Source organism: Pempheris klunzingeri, chromosome 14 (assembly GCF_042242105.1).
Source record: "Pempheris klunzingeri isolate RE-2024b chromosome 14, fPemKlu1.hap1, whole genome shotgun sequence".
In the NCBI taxonomy this organism is placed as follows: Eukaryota; Metazoa; Chordata; class Actinopteri; order Acropomatiformes; family Pempheridae; genus Pempheris; species Pempheris klunzingeri.
In genome coordinates this window covers 13,610,421-13,620,811 of record NC_092025.1, presented here as the reverse complement: position 1 = coordinate 13,620,811, position 10,391 = coordinate 13,610,421, and positions in this window count along the sequence as shown.

Sequence of the window (10,391 nt, the reverse complement as noted above, 5' to 3'; positions counted from 1 at the left end):
GTGCTCATTATCTTTGCACCAAACATTTTTTGTGTATTGGAAAAGGAACCAATACTGAACTCAGGCACTGTGACAATGTGCACAAAAGATGGTCCACAAAAGCAAGGAGGCCTGAGGGCATTGGGAATCTCTTAAGCTTTTGTAAGCGGTCATAGAAACTGCATGTCATAGAAACATCCTCAGAGGAAGAGACGTTGCACAAACATGCAGAATAGTGGATGAAAATAAACTGTTAATAAAACCTTGATATGACTACGAATTGAAACAAGGATATCACTTTCCAACAGGATGAAACCTATTCATAGAACTGAACATTAACAAACCAAGTCGTTTAGGAAAAACACAGAGGGTATCAAGATTCACACACAGTCACCACTTTGCTTGAATATACAGCGGAAGACAAATTCGGGATCAACAAAAATACAGGCAGGTAGCTTGACAGACAGGTACATAAGACAGTCGCCACTTAGCCAAACAATCGAAACCTTGAATATAATGTGACCGAATAGCTGCTAACAGAAGCACACAGATGGCTCTTTTATCTCTACAAACACAATGTTGTGACTCATCGTTACAGATCTGAGGCTAAAATTAGATCACCACAATTTCCCATTGAGAATAAAACATCTCTTGTCTTAACTGCACGGTACAGTTAATAATTTAATCCAATATTGATTTAACAAGTTTAGCACAGCCTGCCTGCTTATTAGTACTAAAGCAAAAAAGAGTTTGTCATCATTAAGGCCACATCGCTGTAATAATTGACTTTGAGTTTATTACTGTAATATGCCAGCTGCGGGGACCAGAGGGCCATTTTTTTGAGAGCTGTGTAATAATAAAAACTGTACTTTTTGTGCAAAAGTTATGGAGGAAAATGCTGTTATTTGTTTCAGTTAATTGATCAGTTGGACCCATTTGAATTGTGTTAGCTGTTAGATTTAGGTGGCATGCTGCAAATGAGGAAAATGTCATAATATATCGGAAATAAGTTGGTAAAACTTTTTCCATTAATTCTATGAGCTCTATTCCTGTGAATCATTGAAAAGAATGGCAGATGTGGAATTAGGCAGAATACATTTTCAAGTGTGTAAGGTGTTCCCATCATGACCAGCAAATTGCCTATTTTCCTTCACATGGGTGCATTTAAAAAGGAAAAGATCCTGCCACAAAAGCTTCTCCCAAGAGGAAACTGATATCCCTGTGCTGGATAGGCAGAAACACTACAAGCTAATACACGGCATCTAAAATTAAATTAGTTCAGGGGGAGATAGGATAATACGTTTGTTTAATGAGTTACTCTGCTAGCAGCACAGTGCCCACAGTAAGAAATGGCTCGTTTAAAATGGAGCCAACCAGATGCAGTGGTGAACCACAGTGACAGCTTTGGGCATCTCTAACAACTGCAGGGTGCTGGCACCTTCGCTACTGTCACTTCATGCATAATATGCAACAAGGTGAATGACGATCGCTCTGCCATTGACATTCATTCATACAGACATGTCGAGTCAGATCGTTTTTGCCCAGAGCTACGTTGTTATCCAATTTAATTTGGTTTACATACAGTATCATCAACATCATGAGCTGGTAAGCGTCTGAAGAGGATCTGGTTAGACATGCATTACATGCTAAAATGCTGCCATCCACCATTTGCTGTGAAGAACTAACAACAAATTATCTCTGAAAATAAATAAATAAAATCGCATTTTCCACTGGGGGCCAAAAGCATTTGACATCCCACTACCCCTCTGTGTCCATGTCCGCATAAGTGTGAGAGTGTGTGCCATGAGGGTGAGACACGCACATCCTGAGTCAGTCCCCCATCACTTCACTATAGCCCCTGCAGTTTCCCAGGCCAGTCATCCATTAAAGCTATGATTGCTGAAGGAGGCCTTGGGTACACTCTGTGCTGAAACCCTGGTGCCAAAAACAGCAGGCTGATCTCAACCAACTTCACAGCCTGTTTTTCATTCTATCGCCATCTCCGTCTCTCACCAATATGATTAGGCTTTCACAGTATCTTACCATGCTTTTGCCGCACTAGATCACGCCTTGGTGTACACCCAGGGGACACACAAAAACAAGTGAAAGGCATGGAAACTGATCAACTGACTGTTTACTTATTTACTTGCACAATAACACAAACAAGCTGAACCAGAAACACGACAGTTTAATAAAGAAGGAACCGTGGTTTATACATTCAGATGAACCATTCAGTAAGTTTTTATTTGCTTTGTGAGGAGGTGTAATTTACCTAATTTATACCTATGGAAGTACATTAAAAACAGAGCAATTAGTAAATGGAAAGTCATGTTTTCGGTGTCTCATTAAAAAAATATACATCCATCTCATCCCCTTGAGGTTGCATGGAGCTATTTTGAAATAATTAAAGCAGGGATCTACTATATTATGCAATTTGAATTGCGAACTTAAAATCCCAGCTGAAATGATACCGTATACAAGACAACTGAAAGGTCCCAAACCAGTAACATTGGTGCTTTGCTCCTGTCACATTACTGTACCACCGTCTTGACAGTTAGGCTGACCTTTTTCCTTCTGTTGTACACAAAAAAACTCATCTATATGCAACATCCTCCTCTTCCACACTGAATCACAGCTCCTAAATCCTTCATCTCCACTCCCTCTGGCAACAAAATCCCAGGTTAGACTAACACAACATCTTGAATAGTTTTGGTAAAACAAGTTAATGACAAAATCTAATTAATGAATAGCTAATGAAGACGTTTCTGGTTTGCTCTGAACTTGATCCTCAGAAACTACTCAGACATTGTACGTCCCTTGCCCTTGCTAATTCAAAGTGTGCAACCTTTCAACTTTCCCTTGCCAATCGATGTATGAAAACAAAATGTTAGGCTCTTTTGTCTGTGACCCTGAAACCTTAGCTTGTAATGTACAGTATGGTGAGGTTATTTAAACTGACTGTATTTACAGTGGCACTCATTGAGAGAGTTATAGTTTGTAGTTTGATGCCCTCTTGGTGCTTTGTGCACATTTTAGTAACAATTTGCAGCACAATGTTCTGATGTGCACTTTGTACTACTGTGTTGCATGCTTGGCCCTGCCTTTCATCCCTGCATCCTCTATATGAGCCAGAACAAAGGAGCACCTGCTTTCACACGTTTCTAATTTTGTCTGGTAAATCAAAACTGATCATAGCAACACTTGAACTGTCATTCACAATGCTGCATCTACAATAAAGCTGTTATCTATTGGGAGGCGATGCATACAGATGAGTTTCCCACTTCGTACAGCATCAAACTGCTCCCACCAGGAGCTCAATTAAAGCTTTCCTCGTTTGAAAAATCTGTAGCTCGGCCACGTTACAGCAACTACCGTCAAGTATAACATCTGACGGTCCTGCCTTTAACAATTTGGTGCATCAGTGTCCTACAAGACCCACATGAACTTTATATGTCTAATACAATAAATGTGCAGTGCACTGCCTTGGTCACATTGGTGCAGGAATTTATTAGTGAACCACATTCTAACACTGCCCATATTGAAAGAGAGGACAAGAGGAAATAATATACAGCAAGAGAATATACATTCAGCATGCAGTATGTTCGTGCATTATAGCATAACATACAGCCAAGACAAACAGGCGGTCGACTAAACAGAAGAACATCCATGAAAGTAATCATGAGCATGACATCAACATGGACAAAATCATGTGCCTATATGGTTGTGACGGTGTGTGTGTGTGTGTGTGTGAATGTGAGATATTTGGGGTGTGTGAGAAAGGACGTGTGTGAGGCCATCTGCAATGACTGGCTGGTGTTTATATGGGAGTGGATGGAGAGCCATTAGTGCGAGACAGATTAGAGCTAAACACGGCTACTTGAGCCATACGATGCAGTCAGCATTCATCAGGCAGTAGACATGACTAGTACATAGTTTGTGTGTGATTTTGTGTTTTGTTTTGGGGTTCTTTTCTGATTGGTCTTCTGTAGCTGGACTCTCACTCAAAACCTTCAGATTTTTTTCCCCCACAGCTGTTCAGTAATGCTCCATTCATCAAGCAAATGCTTCAATATAATCATTGTGTGGATGACTAAAATGTCCAAGCAGACTGAAAAAGCAAGATTTATTATGGAAGGTGAACTGTTAATCTATTTTCACTTTTAAAATGCCAATGACACCCTGCAGAGGAGACTGCCCTTTTCTTTTAATTCTAACGTTAGGTATGTGGGCTAATTAAGAGTTATTTTGCAGAGCATATTTGGCAGGTTTGGTTACATTTATGAGCATGCAGAACTTTGTTTTCACTGGTTAGCCCGAGCTGGTTTAACAACAAAACTTTAAAAGCCCCTTGCAGCATAACAAATGATGCCCATTAAACAGGTTAGTATTGATTTCACCAAGGGTGCTCTCACATTAATCTGAGTCCAATGAGTCAGGTAAGGACAAGATCATTGTCCAAATATTGCAACCTCTGCTGATTTCCCTCATTTAACATAAGATAGATAGATGATTGTCTGTGTTGGTGAATTTAACCCATGGCTTTATGGAGGCCACAGCTTTGGCCTCAAAATACCTACTTACCTTGTTAGGGATGACAATCGTGCACATCCCAGACTGACTGTGGAACAGGGTTTTCTGGAAGAAGCACCGATTTTTCCTCCTCTAAATATAGTCAGCTGTCTGGTAGGGTGCGTGTGATGGCAGAAGAAGGGGATTGAGCGGTAATCATAGATGCTTTAATTAGCGCTTTAGGCCTCATCTTCTGTTGTGTGGGCAGCTGAGGCACAAATATGCACTGCTCTTACACACATACACAAATACATGTTTTCTGTGGACATATTTTGTGGGGAATAACCATGAGGGGTAAGCAGCTGCACAAAAGTCTAGTACTGGAGGGATTTACAGTCTAGTACTGGAGGGGTTTATAGTTTAAAAGAAACCTCTGAGAGCTAACTGACACATATAATGGTTCTTATGTGTGTTGATTCTGCGATTCTACGGTGCCTTTGGTCGACTTTCGGGGGAATATGGAGGAAGTCACCAGTAAAGCCACCTTAAAGCTGTTAAAGCTTTGACTGTCAGCAGCACCTTCCATTCCAATCTTTGAGGAAGGACAAGGGTGACAGAAAGACGGCACATTTTAAAATTGGACGCAGAATTGTGAAGATGAACAGACAGCAGAGGAGAGTGGTGCTAAATGTGGAAAGCCGTGGCAGCACATCAGCGAGGAAACTTTTTAAAAAAAAGGCACAAGATAAAAGGAGGTGAGGAGCTGAGAAGGAAAGATTAAGTGGGATAAAGCAAATAGAAAAGCATGAATTCCAATATTTGAATCATATTTTGTATAATGAAAATCCAACATGTTTGAGTAACTTGTCTTGAATGATTAAGTACATTTTTGTATTTGTACTTTTGATACATTACTCTTTAAGAAATGGAAAGAATTATAATATTGCATGGTATGATGTGATGCTAAATTATAAACATACACAGCATAGTATCATACTTAAAACACACGTATAACCTGCATGAAAGTGACCATAACTTTTTTTTTCATAAAAACATACTGTGATGAAGCTGAAATAGAGGCTGCCTCTAATTATCTGTGATACACACACACACACACACACACACACACACACCTTTCACCACCCTTCTTCCTGCCTTCTGTTGTTTTTAATCTTGTCTGTCTTCTCACCTTACATTTATCTTCAGTTTATGGTGCAAACGCTTCAAATTGTTCTCCATCAATCTTCTCGTTACTTTTAGGCATTCATGCATCCTTTCCACGCTGGCCGGGAGCTCTTCCAAGCAACATCCATTTTGATTGGAGCATGTAATCAAAATAGATGCTTGTCTTGTCTTGGCTGTTCACCTCAATATATTTCTATCTTGACATCACACTGACAACCATTCCCTCGCCTGCTACCTGAGTATTAGCCTGTTAGTGAAAAAAAAAGAAGTAAATCAATAAACATGTTTTTTTTTTCCCCTCCAGTTGCTGTTCATTTCTTTAAACCATGGAGCATACACCTAACTAAATTATTCTGTCATGCATCATTAGATTTTGGTAACTGTGTGCCTGTGCTTCAATGTATATATACACACACATATTTGGCCTCTCACTTGCATCTGTGATTCATTTGTTTGGGCTCAGTGTACCACCGGGATAATGACTTGTCTCCAGAAGAGCATCTGGAGAATGCACAAACAACAGGAAGGTTAAATAGATCTATCAATGATATTAATAGCAGTAAGAGACTGTGAAGCAGTCTGGTCTATCTGGTAGTTATTCCCTGTATACAAACAGTATGTCCTGTAACTGTGTCACTGCACAATGTTCCCCGGAGTAACATTTGAACATATTTTAGAAAAGCGGCTTTGGCACTTTGCTTATCATGCCCTCTCTGTGCTAACACAACACACACAGGCAACTTATTCCTGAGCTGAAATTTAATTACAACACAGCATGCTGGGGATTATGCAAAGTAGGTAAACATTAGGAGCGTGACACAGAGGGTTTGTCACCTGAGGTCTCTTTGCAATAGTTTTCAGACATGATTAATCATCGCGCTTTATAAGAAATTAAGAGCCAATCTTACTAAATATGGTTGCATGTTTAGTATGGAGGAGAATTACTTCCTATGCCCAATTATAAGCACAGAGATCACAGCGACTCCTTTTGGATGCCATACCTTGCAACAAGTAAGTCTCATTCATACATGATCTCTCCTTGGATAGAATATCCAACACATATCCAACAAAACAAAAATTATGTCAAACAACACAAAAGAAACCCACCAAGAAACTGACCAATATTTTTGAAATGGGACGTTTTGGATTCTCTGCTACGCCACAAGCTATGAAGACTCAGCTAAACACGCAACTTCATTTGGAGAGGTGTTTGACACACTGATGTAACAAGCAAAAGTGGTGTCTACATAGCACAGCTTAGGCTGAGGATTAGATGTTTTTAGTGTTAAGTGCACCAGATAATACAAATGCAAACTGCACGTGGATAAATACAACAAACACTGGTATTATGACTGTGAGAAAATAATCCATTTTAGATGTAAGCCATCCAGACAACAGAATGACAATATGTGCAAACATCTTTAAGCTGTAGTGTCAGTTTTTCATTGACAGAAACATGCTACATTTTTATCAGTATATAAATATATTATTGGAAAGACTTCAGAGATACTGAAAGAATAATATCTAATGTACGGGGTCTGTATAAACTGGGGCCATGTCTTCAGTAATAGTAAGTATATTTTAGTATATTCATATATTTTGAAGTTTTTAAATCACACTGCACAGTCATTCTGCAAATTCATTTCCTTGTAACACTCAGAGTATAACAGACCTTTTTTAAGCTCTCATAAAAGGTCAGTTCACAGAGACCAGATTGGTATTAGAATTACATTACATTATATTACTACTTGGGATACACTGCAATTGAGCAACATGTTGTTGCTCTGAGCAAAACAACAGAATATCTGTGTCCACCTGTAGTATGTGTCGCCCACTGCTAGAATGAAAAGCCACAGACACACAGACAGCAAAGAAATAATGAGCAAGAGTAATAGTTTGTCATGTTTTCAGACAACCAAATATTCCAATAACACAGACTGAACCCGAGTATGTGCAGATTGTCTATGCTTAGTCGACATGTAATACAGAAAATACCATTAGGCAAGCCAGAGGAAAGCAGCAATGATGGAGACACTCAGCAGCTTTATAGCTCATTTTAATACTTGATTTTCATCCTATGCAACCATTTCATTTGTGAAGGACTCTCTGAACAAATTAGGTCTATGAACTGTGATATGATTCACCCTGCTGATGATCTTTTGCTCCAGTATTTCAAGTACTGTTTGATAAGCTAAGCAGGGCATTAAATCCAGCCTTAACTTCAGCACCATCCCATTTTAAATAGCAGGGTGCAAAGAGGTTAAGGGCTCCTTATTAAAGCATTAATTATGAACTACCTCTTTGTCTGGAGCGGGTCTATATTCTAACTGAAGGAAACCAGTTAAATCAATGGAACTAATGTCTATTATAAACCAGTATAAGCCAGCAACATGCAGCTATCAAAAACGTACGATACCAATACCATTAGCACCAGTAAACTGATACAAACACCAATATTGTACTTTATTCCATACCTTTTTTTATTAATACCCATCATGTGAATGGTCCCCTTTTTCCTGAAATAATCCGTCCTCATTTTATGCATTTACTTTGATCACGGATGTGTAGTATAGCTACACTTCTGGACATTTTGGTGGCATCTCAGCACACTGAAGTGCTGCTCGTCTTCACCCCACATAGACTGGATGGGTTGTAGCTGATGCAGCAGTGGGCATGTCACACGTCACATAAAATTGAAGAACACTTGCGGTGATTGGTCGTGAGCAAGATCACAGAAACATTTGATCTGCACACAAAAAGGATCAAATGTAGTTATCGTTTGACTGGGGACAATTCAATACTACTTGACGGAGAGAGGCGAGGTCAGGAAATGAATGAAAAGGTAAATTTAGGGTTTTCAGATATCTACGCTGCATCTTCAGTATCGATATAACTCTGATATACGTCTCAGGTCAACCACACTCCATTTAAAGCTGCCTCCCTAAGCCATTCGGGCTGATATTATGTGGCTAGTAGAAATACAACAAACAGGGATGTAAAACTGCTGAATCAAAAGCAGCACACAAACATCAAACAACTTGGAACTCAAAAGGATTACTGAGGGGGTGTTGCAGAGTATTTGCAGCAACAGAATGTCCTACATATAAATAGAGAATGATATGTGTTTGAAAGTCACACAGTGCTACAACAGTGGCTGTAGAGACTGAATTTCATTTACTGTGCACTACTTACCAGTGATGCTCATGGGGCTTCATTCTAACATGGTCACTATAATGTCTTTGCCCTCCTCGCACACAACTGCACGCATTATGCTTGTACTGTAAACCTACTGCATATGTGCATGTCTGTCGCACGCAAAAGCAGCAATATTAGTACTGATTTGTTTTTAACTCTGCAGGTAATTGGCCTTTTTTTTCCCTCCTACACGTGGGACCTGCTTTTCGTATGTTAATAAGCTCTTTCAGAGGAGGCGGCACAATTCACTGAACGCAGTCGTTGCATTTTGAATGCACTCTCAGGCCTCATCCTAGAGGATGATGGACAATAATATTTTCATATATTCTTTCTGCTTCAAAGCGACTATTCCTCTTCACCATAATGACAGATTCAGACAAAATCTGTATCTGTATGGAACCTTTTCTTCATTATGCAAGCTCTGCATGATGACGGAGAACGGGCAAGAATCCTCAATTTGACTACCTCATTACAATGAGTCCTGAATAGGCTGTCTGCCATTTGTTTAAACGTAATTCAGTATCGATAAGATAATACATACAACATACATTCTCTCATTTGCTTACTTGCCATAGCCCTCCACACTTCTTTTTTTCATATGCTACCGCAAAAGTTGCCCGTTGTTCATTTTTCAGCCTCACCACACCTCCCTCAGCATTTGTACTTTTATCAGGGGAAGACTCGTCACTAAAATCCCAGAGGTGAGTGTCTGACTGTCTGCACTGTAACTCTGAGTCACCATAATAAGTCTGCTCCCATTCTCTTTGTCGGCTGTCATTCCACTGCCTACACCTCCATCTCTCTGCCTCTTTCCCTCTCTCTCGTTCTGCGTAGATGGTGCAACACCTTGAGTTGAACTCACATCGATAGCATCTCTAAAACATGGACTTGTGAAATAAATAAATTATTTGTGTGTGGTTTGTCATATTTTCTGTAACAAATTTTCCAAGCTAAAAGCTCCACTTACTAACTTTCAGAGATTTCAACTGCCTGTCATGGTCCTCTTAAGTGAATGGAGCTGGCTAAGGTGTCATCATGTGATCTCTGTGTGAAGCTTCACTCACAATGGCTCTCTTGATCCTTGTCTGGCCAACCACTGACTCCTGAACAAAAAGCTCAACAATAAATAAAATACATCATAAGTGCGTTTCTTAAATACTCACTCCTTTAGAGTCTGCACTACTCCTGGGATGCATGCTCTCTAATATACATTTCCAGAGAGTCCACATGCTCATTCAACACCAACATCACCAAGTGATGTGTAATCACTAAAAACCAGAATAAAACTGAACTGAAGTCTTTAGTCTGGTTCGTGCTTTCAGTTTGGATTGATGAGAACGGTGAACAGCTTGACGTGGCCGACCTTGATATTCAGGATTTTCACACTTCGTGCTTCTGAAAATGACACTGCTTGGATGACGAAACGCTGAAATGCTGCCACTGAGGCCGGACAGTCCAGCCATAACTGACTCACTGACACACTCACTGCCTTTAGCTCAGCAGTAACCACACTCCAACACTTG